This window comes from Tamandua tetradactyla, chromosome 1 (assembly GCF_023851605.1).
Source record: "Tamandua tetradactyla isolate mTamTet1 chromosome 1, mTamTet1.pri, whole genome shotgun sequence".
Taxonomy (NCBI): Eukaryota; Metazoa; Chordata; class Mammalia; order Pilosa; family Myrmecophagidae; genus Tamandua; species Tamandua tetradactyla.
In genome coordinates this window covers 16,331,168-16,349,602 of record NC_135327.1, presented here as the reverse complement: position 1 = coordinate 16,349,602, position 18,435 = coordinate 16,331,168, and positions in this window count along the sequence as shown.

Here is an 18,435-nt window from a genome sequence, read left to right as displayed (position 1 = left end):
GTCTTTTTCCCATTTTGTAATTGGATTGGCTGTCTTTTTATTGTTGAGTTGAACAATCTCTTTATAAATTCTGGATAATAGACCTTTATCTGATATGTCCTTTCCAAATATTGTCTCCCATTGTGTAGGCTGTCTTTTTACTTTCTTGATGAAGTTCTTTGATGCGCAAAAGTGTTTAATTTTGAGGAGTTCCCATTTCTTTCTTTCTTTCTTCAGTGCTCTTGCTTTGGGTGTAAGGTCTATATAACCACCTCCAATTATAAGATTTAGAAGATGTTTCCCTACATTTTCTAACTGTTTTATGGTCTTAGACCTAACGTGTAGGTTTTTGATCCATTTTGAGTTAACTTTTGTATAGGGTGTGAGATATGGGTCCTCTTTCATTCTTTTGCATATGGATATCCAGTTCTCTAGGCATCATTTTTGAAGAGACTGTTCTGTCCCAGATGAGTTGGCTTGATGGCCTTATCAAAGATCAATTGTCCATGGAAGAGAGGGTCTATATCTGAACACTCTATTTGAGTCCATTGATCAATATATCTATCTTTATGCCAGTACCATGCTGTTTTGAACTGCAGCTTCATAATATGCCTTAAAGTCAGGCAGCATGAGACCTCCAATTCATTTATGTCCTCAGAATACTTTTAGATATTAGGGGCGCTCTGCCCTTCCAGATAAATTTGGTTATTGGTTTTTCTATTTCTGAGAAGTAAGTTGTTGGGATTTGATTGGTACTGCATTGAATCTGTAAATTGATTTAGGTAGAATTGACATCTTAACTATGTTTAGTCTTCCAATCCATGAACACGGTATGCCCTTCCATCTGTTTAGGTCTTCTGTGATTTCTTTTAACAATTTCTTGTAGTTTTCTTTGTATAGGTCTTTTGTCTCTTTAGTTAAATTTATTCCTAAGTATTTTATTCTTTTAGTTGCAATTGTAAATGGAATTTGTTTCTTGATTTCCCCCTCAGATTGTTCATTACTAGTGTATAGAAACACTACAGATTTTTGAATGTTGATCTTGTAACCTGCCACTTTGCTGTACTCGTTTATTAGCTCTAGTAGTTTTGCTGTGGTTTTTTCAGGGTTTTCGACATATAGTATCATATCATCTGCAAACAGTGATAGTTTTACTTCTTCCTTTCCAATTTTGATGCCTTGTATTTCTTTTTCTTGTCTAATTGCTCTGGCTAGAACTTCCAAGACAATGTTGAATAACAGTGGTGATAGTGGATGTCCTTGTCTTGTTCCTGATCTTAGGGGGAAAGTTTGCAGTTTTTCCCCATTGAGGATGATATTAGCTGTGGATTTTTCATATTTTCCCTTTATCATTTTAAGGAAGTTCCCTTGTATTCCTATCCTTTGAAGTGTTTTCAACAGGAAAGGATGTTGAATTTTGTCAAATGCCTTCTCTGCATCAATTGAGATGATCATGTGATTTTTCTGCCTTTATTTGTTGATATATGGTATATTACATTAATTGATTTTCTTATGTTGAACTATCCTTGCATACCTGGGGTGAATCCTACTTGGTCATGATGTATAATTCTTTTAATGTGTTGCTGGATTCGATTTGCTAGAATTTTGTTGAGGATTTTTGCATCTATATTCATTAGAGATATTGGTCTGTAGTTTTCTTTTTTTTGTAATATTTTTGCCTGGTTTTGGTATGAGGGTGATGTTAGCTTCATAGAATGAATTAGGTGGCTTTCCCTCCACTTCAATTTTTTTGAAGAGTTTGAGCAGGATTGGTAGTAATTCTTTTTGGAATGTTTGGTAGAATTCACATGTGAAGCCGTCTGGTCCTGGACTTTTCTTTTTGGGTAGCTTCTTAAAGACTGATTCAATTTCTTTACTTGTGATTGGTTTGTTGAGGTCGTCTATTTCTTCTCCAGTCAAAGTTGTTTGTTCATGCCTTTCTAGGAAGTTGTCCATTTCATCTACATTGTTGTATTTATTGGCATAAAGTTGTTCATAGTATCCTGTTATTACCTCCTTTATTTCTGTGGGGTCAGTGATTATGTCTCCTCTTCCATTTCTGATCTTATTTATTTGCATCCTCTCTCTTCTTCTTTTTGTCAATCTTGCTAAGGGCCCATCAATCTTATTGATTTTCTCATAGAACCAACTTCTGGTTTTATTGATTTTCTCCATTGTTTTCATGTTCTCAATTTCATTTATTTCTGCTCTAATCTTTGCTATTTCTTTCCTTTTGCTTGCTTCGGGGTTATTTTGCTGTTCTTTCTCCAGTTCTTCCAAGTGGACAGTTAATTCCTGTATTTTTGTCCTTTCTTCTTTTTTGATATAGGCATTTAGGGCAATAAATTTCCCTCTTAGCACTGCCTTTGCTGCATCCCATAAGTTTTGATGTGTTGTGTTTTCATTTTCATTTGCCTTGAGATATTTACTGATTTCTCTTGTAATTTCTTCCTTGACCCACTGGTTGTTTAAGAGTGTGTTGTTGAGCCTCCACATATTTGTGAATTTTCTGGTGCTCTGTCTATTATTGATTTCCAACTTCATTCCCTTATGATCTGAGAAAATGTTTTGTACGATTTCAATCTTTTTAAATTTGTTGAGACTTGCATTGTGACCCGGCATATGGTCTATCTTTGAGAATGATCCATGAGCACTTGAGAAAAAGGTGTATCCTGCTGTTGTGGGGTGTGATGTCCTATAAATGTCTGTTAAGTCTATCTCATTTATTGTAATATTCAAATTCTCTGTTTCTTTATTGATCCTCTGTCTAGATGTTCTGTCCATTGATGAGAGTGGGGAATTGAAATCTCCAACTATTGTGGTAGATGTGTCTATTTCCCTTTTCAGTGTTTGCAGTGTTTGCCTCATGTATTTTGGTGCATTCTGGTTCGGTGATTGCTATGTCTTCATGTTGAATTGTCGCTTTTATTAGTACATAGTATCCTTCTTTGTCTCTCTTAACTGTTTTACATTTGAATTCTGGTTTGTTGGATATTAATATAGCTACTCCTGCTCTTGTCTGGTTGTTATTTGCATGAAATATCTTTTCCAAACCTTTCACTTTCAACCTATGTTTATCGTTGGGTCTAAGATGTGTTTCCTGTAGACAGCATATAGAAGGATCCTGTTTTTTAATCCGTTCTGCCAGTCTATGTCTTTTGATTGGGGAGTTTAATCCATTAACATTTAGTGTTATTACTGTACGGGTAGTACTTTCTTCTACCATTTTGGCTTTCAGATTTTATATGTCATATCTAATTTTCCTTCTTTTTACCTTTACTCTTAGTCTTATTTTCTACACTCTTCTCCACACCTCTCTATTTTGTTTTTTTTGTATGTGTCTCTAGTACTTCCTTTAGCATTTCTTGCAGAGCTGGTCTCTTGGTCACAAATTCTCTCAGTGATTTTTTGTCTGAGAATGTTTTAATTTCTCCCTCATTTTTGAAGGACAATTTTGCTGGATATAGAATTCTTGGTTGGCAGTTTTTCTCTTTTAGTAATTTAAATATATCATCCCACTGTCTTCTCACCTCCATGATTTCTGCTGAGAAATCTACGCATAGTCTTATTGGGTTTCCCTTGTAGGTGATGGATTGCTTTTCTCTTACTGCTTTCAAGATTCTCTCTCTTTTGACCTCTGACATTCTGATTAGTAAGTGTCTTGGAGTACGTCTACTTGGATCTGTTCTCTTTGGCGTACGCTGCACTTCTTGGATTTGTAATTTTAAGTCTTTCATAAGAGTTGGGAAATTTTCAGTGATAATTTCCTCCATTAGTTTTTCTCCTCCTTTTCCCTTCTCTTCTTCTTCTGGGACACCCACAACACGTATATTCGTGCACTTCATATTGTTTTTCAATTCCCTGAGTCCCTGCTCATATTTTTCCATTTTTTTCCCTTTAGTTTCTGTTTCTTGTCAGATTTCAGATGTTCTATCCTCCAGTTCACTAATCCTATCCTCTGCCTCTCGAAATCTACCATTGTAGGTTTCCATTGTTTTTTTCTTCTCTTCTACCTTGCCTTTCATTCCCATAAGTTCTGTGATTTGTTTTTTCAGAGTTTCAATTTCTTCTTTTTGTTCATTCCTTGCCTTCTTTATATCCTCTCTCAATTCATTGATTTGGTTTTTGGATGAGGTTTTCCATGTCTATTTGTATATTCTAAATAATTGTTTCAGCTCCTGTATCTCATTTTAATTGTTGGTTTGTTCCTTTGATTGGGCCATATCTTCAGTTTTCCTGATGTGATTTGTTATTTTTTTTTTGCTGGCGTCTTGACATTTAATTACCTTAACTGGTTTGTTCTGGAGATTGCTTTCACTTCCTTTACCTGGTGTTTCCTTACTGGATGAATTTGTTGTCTGTTTGTTCTTTGACATTCAGTTCATCTTATTCTGGACCTCTAGCTTAGGTTTTGTTTAACAGAGGAGAATTTTTCAGTTCCTGTTTTTTGTTTCTTGCCCTGCATGTATGGTGTCTTTTTCCCCCCACCCTTAGGAGGGTCTGCTTAGGTATTATAGACCCCAGCCGGATTTTCCCATACCAAACTGGCCTCCTATCAGGAGGAAAGAGTCACCTGTGTCAGTTTTCCCTGAGGGTTAGATCTAGCAGGTTTGAAAGACTTTCCTGTGACGTCTCTGGGCTCTGTTTTTCTTATCCTACCCAGTATGTGGCATTTGTCTGCCTGCGGGTCCCACCAGCATAAGATGATGCGTTATCTTTAACTTTGGCAGACTCTCCCTGCTGGGGGTGTGGTGGAGACAGAATAGAGGTTGTAGGCTGGTTTTAATGGCTTCAAATTACCAAGCCCTGGGGTCTGAATTCCTTGAGGGAGGGATTCCACCTGAGTTGGGCTTTACCCCTCCCCCAGGGAAGGCACAGATTCCAGACAAGCCCTCAAACGAGCTTCTTTCTGCCTATGCCTGGGACAGTTACAGCCTGAGAAGCCCTGCCGCTGTATCCAAAGGCAGTGAAGCCTTTGTAGAAACACAGCCACAAAAACCTCTGTTTCCTTTTTTTTTTTTTCTTTTATCTTTTTCTGTCAGCCCTGTCCCCTTGGCGCCAGGGCAAAAATGAGCAACTTCCACTTTGACCAGGTTCACCTAAGCTGGGGGCCTATTTTTAGTAGTAAGAATTTCTTAATTAATGCCACAGTTGGCGTTTGGTTGGGCTCAGCCCCTGCTGCTGGTAAAGTCTCTTTCCTTTCCCCTCTGGGAAGCAGCCTGTAGGGGAGGGGCGCCAGCCGCCGTGGCTTGGAGAACTCACAGTTCTAGGGGGGCTCACAGCCGGTCCAGCTGGTCCAGACTGGGTTTCACTGTGTGTCCGGTCACTGACATGGCCCCAGGAGCTGTTCTGTATTGTTTCTGATTATTTGGTAGTTGTTCTGGAGGACGCACTAAAATGCACGCGTTGCTAAGCCGCCATCTTGGCCCGGAACCCCACTGAACTGGCATAATGTTTTTAAGTTTTATTTATGGTTATAGCAAGAATCAGAGCTTCATTCCTTTTTACAGTTGGGAATAATACTCCATTGTATATATATATACCACGTTTTTTTTTTCTGTCCATTCATTTGTTGATGGACATTTGGTTTGTTTCCACCTTGAACATTCATGTACAGGTTTTAGCATGTATGTATGTTTTCAGATCTTTTGAGTATGTAAATTGGAGTGAAAATGCTGGGTTTTATCAGTCTGTGTTTAACTTTTTGAGGAAACAACAATAGCCGAGACATTTTACAGTCCCACCAGCAATCTTTCTATATGTTTGCTGACCTATTAATTATCTTCTTTAAAAAAAAATTATTACAGCTATCCTAGTGGGTATGAAGTGTGGTATCTTGAGATTTTGTTTGCATTTCCCTAATGCCTAATGATATTGAGCATCTTTTCATGTGCTTGTTGACTGTTTGAATATCTTCTTTAGAGAAATGTCAAGCGTTTTGCCCATTTTAAAACAGGGTTGTCTATCTTTTTGTTGTTGAGTTGTAAAAGTTTTCCATATATTCTAGAAACTAGTTCTTTATCATATATCATTTGAAAATATTTTCTCCTGCTCTCTCAGTTGTCTTTTCACTCTCTTGATTATATTTGAATAGCTTTTAATTATAATTTCATGCAGTCCTGCTGTTTCTTTGAATGCAGTGACCCAGCAGAGAAGGGGCAGCATGAGGCCCAGCTATATGAGGCTGTACGTGTAAAGTCCCTGGCACATAGTAGATGCTCAATACATGGTAGCTGTTGTTAGAACCTTTGGACCAAGATCAATTTAACCATCTCCAGACTGTTTTCTCAGTCAAATAGGAAATGGAGGTTTTGGAAGACTGAGCCCTCACAGTCAGTGATAAAGGCCATCCCTGAGAGTTTTAGGGTAGGAGGGGCTTGGCTGGACCTGGCTGAACCCTCAAACTCTTCACTAAGTAAAATCTGGTTACTGGAAACATTAAAGGGCAGCGTTGGAGGGAGTGAGCAGAGGCAAGCCACCAAAGTGTTAACATGAGCTAGGGTGAGGGGCTGTTTGAAAGAAGAATGGGAGGGACAGTGTGAAAGGGTTTGAGGTTGCTGTTGAGTGTGTGAGAGCCTCTGGCTCAGCCTCTGGGAAGATTCATTTCATGGCTGTGAGCTTCAGAAAGAGCAGCAGTTCTCAAGGTTGGGAACCCCAGCACCCCATTCCCCTATGTACATACACTTTGCAAAATGGAGCAGGAACCAGAATCAGGCTATTTCAGAATCAGATGAGAGAGGAAAAAATGGGATTTATTGGGGTAAGAAGCTAATTAATTCAGAAGGAGCAAATATGACAGCCCTTGGCACAAGTGTTAGCAACAAACTGGGTTGTGCTTTCAGTGTTGGACCGAAAAGCCATATCAGTGCTAGCAAAATAGCAGAATTCATATAGCATCAAAGTTATCCTGCTAGAGCTTTGGTGCCTGATGATGTCTAAAGAAAATATGAAACTACCTCAGCCACCTGAAGGACAGTGTTACAGCATTAATCAAAAAGAAAAACCACAGGCCCTCCCCCCAACCCCACTCAATTTAAGCAGTCTTCATTGTCACAGTAGTAACTTCTCTAGACACTTCCTATAGACCTCAGAGTACTGGAAAGGAAGCTCCCATTCAAAGGCATTGTATCTTAAGTGATCCTAAGTTTTTGTCCATTTGAAATATATAAGTTGTGCTATAACAAATCATACTGTCAAGTGTAACCACTGTCCACATAGTTGAATGTCTGGGGTCGAGAGAGTATGTTTAAATCGGTTCCCATCCTAACTGGTGGGGCACATCTAACTCCACTGTGAAAAGACACATCACACAATTACCTTGCTGCTGATTCCATGGCCTGGGGTCTTTGCCTTCTCTACGTTCCTTCCTTCTCCCTTCTTTCCCTACAACAGCCCTCCAGATTGGGGTGGTTTATGAGAATAGATGTGAAGGTTTTAGGTCGCAGTCTGTGGGGCCACAGCTTGTGTGTGTGTGTCCCATCTGCACCCCCGGGTTTATTTTTTTAAGTCGTAAATGACTACCCCATTGCAAGCTATCCTCCTTCCCCCACTCTCACTGCCACCCATGGCTGAAGAATAGATTATAATCCCCACCCCAACTCTGCTCCCCTCTGAAATTGGTCTTTGGTGAGGAATTCTTTCAGGGCTTTCCCCATATCCATTCCTTTATCAAGGGGTGCTGCTTTTTCCTGTCTCCTCCTGATAGCCCTTCTTTCACCACCCAACGCCTTCCATGACACTTCCTTGCTTTGGCTAGAAGTCATAGGTAAAGTTGGAGTCTCTGACCTCCCTCATTTTCTTTTAGAATCACATTTCTTTGCTCTTCACCAGCCTGGGAAATGAAAATTAGGTCTCCAGCCCTGCCACCCTCTGCTGTCATCGTCAGCTAATGCATTTTTTTAGCCCACGTTCTGATATGGCAAAAAGAACAGTCCCCAGGTTTACTCAGACCTGCCAGCTCTCAGTCCTCGGCGGTTAAACTTGGAGAAAGGCCACATGAAGACACTTGTAAGCACACATAATCCTTCGGAATGAATTGTTTTCTTTTCTTGTAATTGCTTTTGCTTTTAAAATTTGAAGAAGTTTAAAAAAAAGAAAGAAAGAAGGGAGAAGGGTTGGGACTCGCCTATTGAGTATGCAGTACATGTCAGGCACTGTGGGAGGCACTTCACAGAAGCTATCACTTACCCTGGAAATATTTCCTGGCAACTAGTGGCATTATCCCTATTTGACAGATGACGAGCTGAGGCCCAGAGATGCAGAGGTCTTGTCTAAGCTCCCTGGCTAAAGCCACGTGCTTTCACTGTGCTCCAGCTCCCTCCTAATTAATCAGCATCATGGTTTATGCTCCCTTATGCACTGTTACTCATCCATCCCAAATGAGCCACCTATTTATAAAAAAGAATCTCTGTGCACACAATCCTGAAACTGTGCTAGGGAAAATATAATCACCCTCTGGAATGGTTTTCCATATGTAAATAAGCATAGTCATACTTGGAGAGGCACACCCATGCCACCCGAGCCAAAAATACAGCCCCATTGGCACTAAAAGCTCCCACTGTTTGGGGAAAATGAAGAAACTCATTTTGAAAAATAAACATAGGCAACATTGCCAGAATTTGTTATAGAAAGTGATTAAGATCCCATCTTGGGGTTGGAAGCAAAAGCATCCTTTAAATCCTTTATTCCTTTCACATAACTCATGGAAGAAAAATCTTTCCTTCCACCGTAGGAAAACACTTCTTTTTTTTCACTATGACACCTATCTTTTCTTATTGTGGCAACATACTTACATAGACACATATGTGTAAAATTTGCCATTTTAGCCACATTTAAGTGTTCAATTGAGTGACATTAGTCTTACAATATTGCATTACCATTACTACCTTCCATTACTAAAACTTTTTCATTACCCTAAACAAACTCTTTACCCTTTAAGCAATAAATACCCATTCCCCCTCCCTCCAGCCCCTGGTAACTTCTAATCTGTCTGTAACTGTGCATTTGCCTTTCCTAGATATTTCATATGCATGGAATCATAACAATATTTATCCTTTTGTGTCTGGCTTCTTTTACTCAGCATAATGTTTTCAAGATTTATCCATGTTGTAGTATGCATTAGATCTCCATTCCCTTTCTTTTTTACATTTTTATTGTGAAATACGACATATATACAAAAAGGCAATACATTTCAAAGTACATTCTATAACTACTTGTTATAGAATAAATTTCAAAGTATGGTTTGGGTTACAGTTCCACATTTTCAGGTATTTCTTTCTAGTTGCTCTAAGACGCTGGAGACTGAAAAGAAGTATCTTGATTCAGCAGTCATACCCATTTGTTAAACCCTATCTTCTCTATTGTAACTCCTCCTCTTTTATCCTTCACCCAATCTTTAGGGATATTTGGGCAATAACCATTCTAACTTCATGTTGAAAAGGGGTGTCAACATTCTGGGGTAAGGGGGTGCAAGTGGTTGATGCTCTTGGAGAGACTGGTAACTCTAGATGGAAAACACTTTTTAGGGCAGTCCATCTGAAGAGAGGCCGTTTTGCCATGATGCCTTTGTGCCATTCGGGGACTTGAGGGACTTAATTATAAGAATGCTGCGTTGCAGACTTTGTAATGCCTGGTTTGGAGCAGACAAGAAGGACTAGGGTAATAGTTTCTGGGGGATTGCTGTAGGAAGTACAAGCGGCAGCACCAAAGCTGGAGCAAAGATTCTTCGAGGCTGCTGCAGGGCTGTGGCTTTAGGCCTGGAACCGAGGGGGATGTGGGCGGTGGCAAGGCCATGCGGGTGCTGGGTGACTTTCGGCCTGGCTCTTTCCCTTCCAAGAGCTTCTTCTCTCCTGTCATCAGTAAAATGTGAGGGTCAAGATTGTTCTGCAGGCCTTACCCCCACCCCCAGGGCTGTGTGGGGTGCCTGCAGGTCCTGATGTTGATGTTATATTGTGATAATTGTATTGTGGTGCTGTAAGAGAATCTCCTTGTTCCTAGGAAATACTTGGTGGTTAAGGGAGATGGTGTCTTCAACTTACTTTCAAGTGATTTAGAAAAATGTGTATATTTAGAAAGAGAATGGCAAAGCAAATATAGCAAAATGTTAACAATTGGGGAATCTTGGTGGAAAAAATTTAGGAGTCCTTTGAATAATTCGTATCATTTTAAGTGTGAAATTATTTCAGAATAAAACAAAATAAAAATACAACTAAGAAAAAAGAAAATAGAAGGCACTAATGTGGATAAGCATAAGTATCAGCTCTAATTGACTTTGTGATTAGGTGATAAGTGATTTATAAATTTGTCAACAGCCTCCCTGATAACCAGGTCTGAGCGGGGAAACATGTTATTTCGGAAACATGTTATTTCATTAGAAATTAGACATTTAAGACCAAGAAGAAAATATGGATTTGTATAGGTATTATCCATGATTATTATAAAGCCTGGCTTTGAGCTCTCTCATGGCCAAGGCAAAAAGAGAAATAAGGTATTGCATTATTGGAAGGGAGGGATCTGCTCAGTTCTTCAGGAGACTAACCTCAGCCTAGTGAATTTTGTCTTTACTCCCTTTTTTTCATATGTGCCTCCTACTCAGTATAATGTACACTTCCTTTCTTTGAGAGCACCTTAAATTAGGGGTCTACTTATCCCTACTCGGGCTCAGATCCCTTCTGAAACCATAAGTTGGTATACAGAGTGGCTGGCTGCAGGCTGTTCCCCCCTCACTCCCTTACCGAAGGCTCCTCAGGTGGAAGAAGGCGTGGACTCTTGGCCTTGGAGCCCTATCAATAGTGACCATCTCTGATTTTCATGGTGAGAAACAGACCATAGTTTTCCCTGAGAGCAGATTTTTATCTTGAACTGGGAGGTCCTTCCTGCCATAAAAACACATGCTATTGTTAAGGACCTCTTGTTTTGTATAAGGTGGGATGGAGAGGAATTGCTTGCCCCTGTGGAAGCCTCCTCCCACGAAGACAGCTCCCTTCCTGCCCTCCTGTATGATTTTACTGACATCTCAGAGCTCAGTGTGATGGTGAAAGGCAGGAGTTCTAGATTTAGGCCACTCTGCCCCAGTCCAGCTTTATCACTTTTGGCAACTGATTTCTCTTTGACTTAGTTTCCTCATTTTTCCCCTCATATGGGGATAATAAAAGCAACCATCTATTTACAAAGTCATGAAGATTAAGTAATCCACTTAATTTAGAATTTGAGTCTCAGAGAGCAGATGCCTTGGGTGGGAGGAAAAAGGGGTACGTACCCAGGAATAAAGAGGTAGATTTCATCTGTCAGTCCTGCAGATGGGGACTCTGTGCACAGTGATGAAACTGAAGGGTCTTGGGATGAACATTTCTTGGTTTAACAGATCTTGGCAGCTTGGGGAATTGTACATAAAAGGCTTTTCACCACTGAATTATTCTGCATTTGCATGTTGCTCCATTATTGTACACATTCTTATCAGCTTTGATGATTATCAGCTCCTTTTCTTTGAGAGAAGAGCCCTGGAGCCTGTTGGCTACCCATCTTCTCCTCCTCTATTTAAGCCAGTGCTTGTCTTCTATCCCTCTCTTGGATCCCTTGGCCTCCTCCTAGGTATCTCCTTTAGATAGGAAGGCTGACAGGAGCAGGCAGGACTGAATCTAAGATCCAGAAGAATCCAACTAGCATTATCTCCAACCAGCAGATATTGCACTGGGGAGAGGATGCTAGTCAGGCTTGGAGAGACACGCTGAACCAAGCAAAGTTCCTGCCCTCAAGAAGCTGAAGTTATGGATCGGTGGTGGAAACATATAGATGGGAAACATACAAAAAGAAAAATCAGGGTAAAGGAATAGAGGTGGTTTGCAGGTCACTAAAGGGTAGTAAGACTTCTCTTACTTTGGAGTCACATCTTCAAAATATGACACTGGTGATTAGAGGAAGTGAGGGAAGAGGCATGTTCCAGGAAGAGGGAAGTCATGGGTAGCATGGTTATGTAACAGCAAGAAGACCAGCGTGGCAGCAGGGGGGTGAAGGCAGAGGGGCCCAGGGGGCCAGATCATGATCATGTGATGGGAGCCTGTGCTGGTTTGAAACTGTTATGTACCCCCAAAAACCATGCTCTTTTAATCCCATCTTGTGGTGCAGACCTGCTGTGGGTGGGACCTTCTGATTAGGTTGTTTCCATGGAGATGTGACTCTGCCCATTCGAGGTGGATCTTAACTTGCTTACTGGAGTCCTTTAAAAGGAAGACATTTTGGAGAAAGCACAGACACTTGGAGACAGAAACGTTCTGGGAGATGCTAAACAAGGATGCACAGAAACTGAAAAAGCCAGAAACTGGAAAGAGCCAAGAGAAGTTAAGAGATGAAACCCAGAGTTTTCCCCAGAGATACTAAGAGAGGACCCACATATGCTTTGAGAGAGAAACGTGCTGGAGATACTAAGAAAGACCCACAGGACACAGAGAGAAGGCCACTGGAATCAAGCTGAAAGCAAAAGAATGGGGAGCAAGGGCCAGCAGATGCCAGCCATGTGCCTTCCCAGCAGACAGAGGTGTTCCAGATGCTGGCAGCCTTTCTTCAGAGTCTAGGTATCATCCTCTTCATGCCTTAATTAGGATATTTTCATGGCCTTAGAATTGTAAATTTGTAACTTAATAAATCCCCTTTGAAAAAGCTAACCCATTTCTGGTTTATGGTTTTCCAGCAGAAACAGAGCCTTTGGAAGGTTCTTAGCAGAGGACTGATGTGATTTGGCTACAGATTGGGGTTAAGCAGGAGGGCAGAAAGAAGCAGAGGTGGGGGTGGGAGACAGGATGCACTGCAGTGATCCACGCAGGAGCTTTAGGTGCTTGGAGCAGGTTGGTGGTGGTGGAGGTATTGAAACGGAACTGAACCTGGATATCCTGTAAAAGTAGAACAGAGAGGGTTTGCTGATGGATTGAATGTGAGAAATCAGAGAGACGTGTCAAAGATGACCCCAAAGGTTTTGGTTTGAGCAAGTGGAAGTATGATTTGGTCATTTTCTGAGACAGGAAAGGCTGAGGGAGAAGCACAATTGGGGGTGGATATCAGGAGTGTGGTTTTAGACAGTTTAAAGAAAAAGGAGTGAAAGATGAAGTAACTCAATATGCATAAAGCACTTAGAACAGTGCCTGGCACTTCATAATGCTCATGCAAGGTCAAGATCATCCCTCTTTAAGATATATATGTATATATTTACAAATATTCTATACCCACTGGGCTGGTTTGAAACTATTTTGTACCCCAATAACATATATACAAAAAAGCAATAAATTTCCAAGTACATTTTAACAAGTAGTTATAGAACAGATTTTAAAGTTTGGTATGGGTTACAGTTCCATGATTTTTCATTTTTTTCTTCTAATTGCTCCAGACACTGGAGTCCAAAAGAAATATCAATATGATTCAGCAGTCATACTCATTTGTTAACGCCTATCTTCTCTGTTATAGTCATTCTCATATATATATAAAAGCAATACATTTCAAAGTACATTGCAACAATTAGTTGTAGAATAGATTTCAGAGTTTTTTATGGGCCACTGTTCCTCAATTTTAGGTTTTTACTTCTAACTACTCTGAGATACTGGGGATTAAAAGAAATATCAATATGATGATTCAACAATCATACTCATTTGTTAAACTCTACCTTCTCTGTATAACTCTACCATCACCTTTGATCTCTCTCTCATTCTTTAGGGGTATTTGGGCTATGCCTATTGTAACCTTTTCATGTTGGAAGGGGCTGTTGATAATATGGGATAGGGGGGTGGAACTAGTTGATGTTCTAGAGAGACTGGCCCCTCTGCCTTTCAGGAATTACCTGAAAGGCATAAGGTCTAGGGACCCATCTGGAGGTTGTAGGTTTCTGGAAAGTTGCCCTAGTGCATGGAACCTTTGTAGAATCTTGTGTAATGTCCTAGGTGTTCTTTAGGATTGGCAGGAATGGTTTTGGTTGGGGTTTGGCAAGTTATGATAGGTAGCAAAGTCTAACTGAAGCTTACATAAGAATAACTTCCAGAGTGGCCTCTCAACCCTACTTGAACTCTCTCAGCCACTGATACCTTATTTATTACAAGTCTTTTCTCCCTTTTGGTCAGGATGGCATTGTTGATCCCATGGTGCCAGGGCCGGGCTCCTCCCTGGGAGTCTTGCAGGGTATAATTTTATGAATTTTTAAATGGTCTCATGTACAGGAAAGATGGAATTACAGAATACAGAATCTTTTTTTTCCTGAAGCTTTGGATGTAAATTGCAACCCGAGGCACCATCACACTCAGATAATCTAATGCGTATGTCCTTCAAATAAAAACATTCTCCTACATAACCACAATACAACCCTCAAAAGCAGGAAATTAACACACATTACAATCATCTAATCCTCTGACCCCTTCACATTTTACCAGTTGTCCTATATAGCAATAATTTCCTTTATAGCAAAAGGATTCAGTTCAAAATCATGCATTGCATTTGGCTGCCATACCTTTTTGTCCTTCTACATGATAAAATTCTCAGTCTTAGAATTTCACAATCTTGATACTTTTGAAGATTTCAAACCATTTGTTTTGTAGAATGTCCCTTGATTTGGGTTTGTCTAATGTTTTCTTATGATTAGATTCAGGTTACGCATCTTTAGCAGGAAACTAGACGTGATGTTGGGTTCTGCTCATGGCTTCCTACCAGCTAGTACAAGAGTTCAGTTTGTCCCGTTATCAGTGACGCTAACTTTGATTATTGGATTAAAGTGGTGTCTCTACTGTAAAGTTATTCTTCTTACTTGTTCTCTTTTAATTAATGAGTATCTTGTGAGGAGGTTCTTTGAAACTTCTAACTATCCCTTTTCTCATTAAACATTCCATTTATTCATTCATTTATATCAGCATTGGATTTATGGCCTCCCATTTTATTCAATGTGTTATAATCTATCATTCTATATTTTGATACTCAAATTTTCACAGATTTGATCAGTGGAGGCCATTTGAAGCTGCCTTCTGTGTCCCTTTGACAGAACCCCATTCTTTGAGCAGTTTCTGCCACAAAATATTCTAGGATATCTTTCCCTGTTCCACTCCTGAAATTAGCTGTTGCTCCAAATCCCTAGTTCCTTTTTATTAGAGATTGGTATTTATAAGCTTCTGGTCCTGGCTCTATGGCCGATGAAACTTGTGGCTTTGGAAGGCACAGCATATGATCCAGGGACGCATACTTCATCAACCAACCAGAACAAATGCCTCATTTTACAGATGGCGAGACTGAGGCCAGATAGGGTTAGTTGGCTTGGCCAATGACAAGAGCTCAGACTAGAGTTGAAGCCTCTGGTGTCCCATCCAGTGCTTTTTCCTTAGCCGTATATAGTCCTAGCTATTTGAGCATTAAATTTTCTACGTAGTGTGATCCCATCAGGGCCTTGCCCTCTCTAGACCTTACTTACTTTCCTTTTCGGTCCACTGAAGAACCCCACTGTCATGAAGAACCTCAAGGGCCCTTCTTTGCCCCAGGGGTCCAGACTGCCTTTCTGAGAGCCGACCTTGAGTTTCAGGTCTTTATGAGCCATAACTCCCTGGAGTCTGGGGGAACTTCTATCTTTGCCGGGCCAACCTCAGAATTCGTATCTTCTCCAGTAATGGCTGTTTACAGGATTGAAAGAAAACAAGAGTGGTCAGAGCTGGGGCCTTTATTGCATTGCATGGGTCAGCTCTACTTCAGGTTTTAACTCTACCTCTGGTAGATCTGGGGCTTGCAGGTGGGTCCCATCCTGGAATGAGTTGTCCAAGTATATGGACCTGGGTAGACACCTGGTTTCCCGACAGACCAGGGACTCTAGACATATGTGCCTCACTGAGTCCATGTCAGTCAGCTAACACCTATCTCACCTCTCTAGGGCTTCAACAGAAAAGATGGGGGCCAGGGCTGCTGGGTATTCAGGTCTGTTCCTGGTTTGGGAAGGGAACTGGAAGGGCCTTTTCTACCTGCCCCCACTGGCTCCCTACCCACCCTGATTACACCACCAGCATCCAGGGAATCACCAGAAACAAAACATCCCCATACCGAGTCATATTATGACTCACCTCAGGGTTGAGAATAAAAACCCCTCTGGTATTCCATTAGAGAATGTTTTTTAGGTGCCGACTTGGGAGGCTGCATTTGACCTCAACCTAATGGTCGGTCAGCCATGATAGGAATTTCGTGTGGGAGGCCTTGACTATTCAACTAGTGCCCATAGCAGTGATGTAATCCAAGAATCACTCTCAAAAACTTACCTTTCATCTCCTTTGTATTTAAGACATTTCCTAAGCACCCACTATGTATTAGGCATTGTGATGCATCAGGTGAGCTACAGAAATTTAAATCTAAAGCTCTATCCAGTAGGCTTTCAGGTCAAAACTATGATACAAATGGTTTACACACACAAGCACAACTAGGAGCTTCAAAGGAAAGGACCTAACTTCCAGCATTCAGTTCTGATGCTTTAATTCTGGAGTGTCAAGTTCATACGCGCTGGACTTTGCGTTGATAACAGAATTTGAGTTGGGCCCTGAAGAATGATTTTGTCAAGTGAAAAATTTTAAGATAGGCACTAGCAACAGAAGGAATACCAGGAGCAAAGTTGGAACCACAAAAGTGCAAGGTTACCTTAAGGAACAGTAAAACACCCAGCAGGGCAAACATACAGGCAATGGAGAAAGGTAGCCTAAGATGTGAAACTTAAAAATACCCTAGGACTTCCGGAGAAGATGGCGGCTTAGTAAGACGCGCGGGTCTTAGTTCCTCCTCCAGAAAAGCAACTAAAGAAACAGAAACAATACGAAACAGCTCCCGGAGTCACGACAGAGACCAAAAAGACAGCGTACCCCATTCTGGAACAGCTGAACGGGCAGGGAGAATCTGCTGCGGTGCGATACCTGAGGGGCGCGCGTTTTCCCGGCCGGGGCGGCTGGCGACTGGGGTCCCCTCCACGCACGTGACTCCCCGGTCTGACTGGGAACGTTGGATAGCGGGGCCCTCCCGTCACGCTTGGCGTTTCGGGCCAGCTGGGCAATTAGGACCGGCACTCTCCCAAGCCGCAGCGGCCAGCGACCCCCGCCTCCACGCGCGGTTTCCCGGGCCGACTGCTGTGCAGACAGATGAGTGCCACGAGCGCCACCTACTGGGCAGGAAAAGAAAAACAGAGCCCAGAGATTTCACAGAAAAAGCTTTCAACCAGCTGGGTCCCACACCCAGGGAAATCTGATCAAATGCCCAGACACCAGCAGAAAATAATGGATGACGCTCGGAAAATTGAAGATATGGCCCAGTCAAAGGAACAAACCAATAGTTCAAATGAGATACAGGAGCTGAGACAACTAATGCTGAATATACGAACAGAAATGGAAAAACTCTTCAAAAACCAAATCAATAAATTGAGGGAGGACATGAAGAAGACATGGGCTGAACAAAAATGAAGAAATAGAAAATCTGAAAAAACAAATCACAGAACTTATGGGAGTGAAGGACAAAGAAGAAAAAATGGAAAAAACAATGGATACCTACAATGGTAGATCTAAAGAGACAGAAGCTACAATTAGTGAACTGGAGGATGGAACATCTGAATTCCAAAAAGAAACAGAAACTATAGGGAAAAGAATGGAAAAACTTGAGCAGGGAATCAGGGAACTGAATGACAATATGAAGCGCACAAATATACGTGTTGTGGGTGTCCCAGAAGGAGAAGAGAAGGGAAAAGGAGGAGAAAAACTAATGGAAGAAATTATCACTGAAAATTTCCCAACTCTTATGAAAGACCTAAATTTGCAGATCCAAGAAGTGCAGCGCACCCCAAAGAGAATAGACCCAAATAGGCGTTCTCCAAGACACTTACTAGTTAGAATGTCAGAGGTCAAAGAGAAAGAGAGGATCTTGAAAGCAGCAAGAGAAAAACAATCTGTCACATACAAGGGAAACCCAATAAGACTATGTGTAGATTTCTCAGCAGAAACCATGGAAGCTAGAAGACAGTGGGATGATATATTTAAATTACTAAAAGAGAAAAACTGCCAACCAAGACTCCTATATCCAGCAAAATTGTCCTTCAAAAATGAAGGAGAAATTAAAACATTTATAGACAAAAAGTCACTGAGAGAATTTGTGACCAAGAGACCAGCTCTGCAAGAAATACTAAAGGGAGCACTAGAGTCAGATATGAAAAGACAGAAGAGAGAGGTATGGAGTAAAGTGTAGAAAGAAGGAAAATCAGATATAATATATATATAATACAAAAGCCAAAATGGTAGAGGAAGATATTATCCAAACAGTAATAATACTAAAAGTTAATGGACTGAATTTCCCAATCAAAAGACATAGAATGGCAGAATGGATTACGACCCAGCAATACCACTGCTAGGTATCTATTCAAGGGACTTAAGACACAGACGGACATTTGCACACCAGTGTTTATAGCAGCATTTTCTACAATTGCAA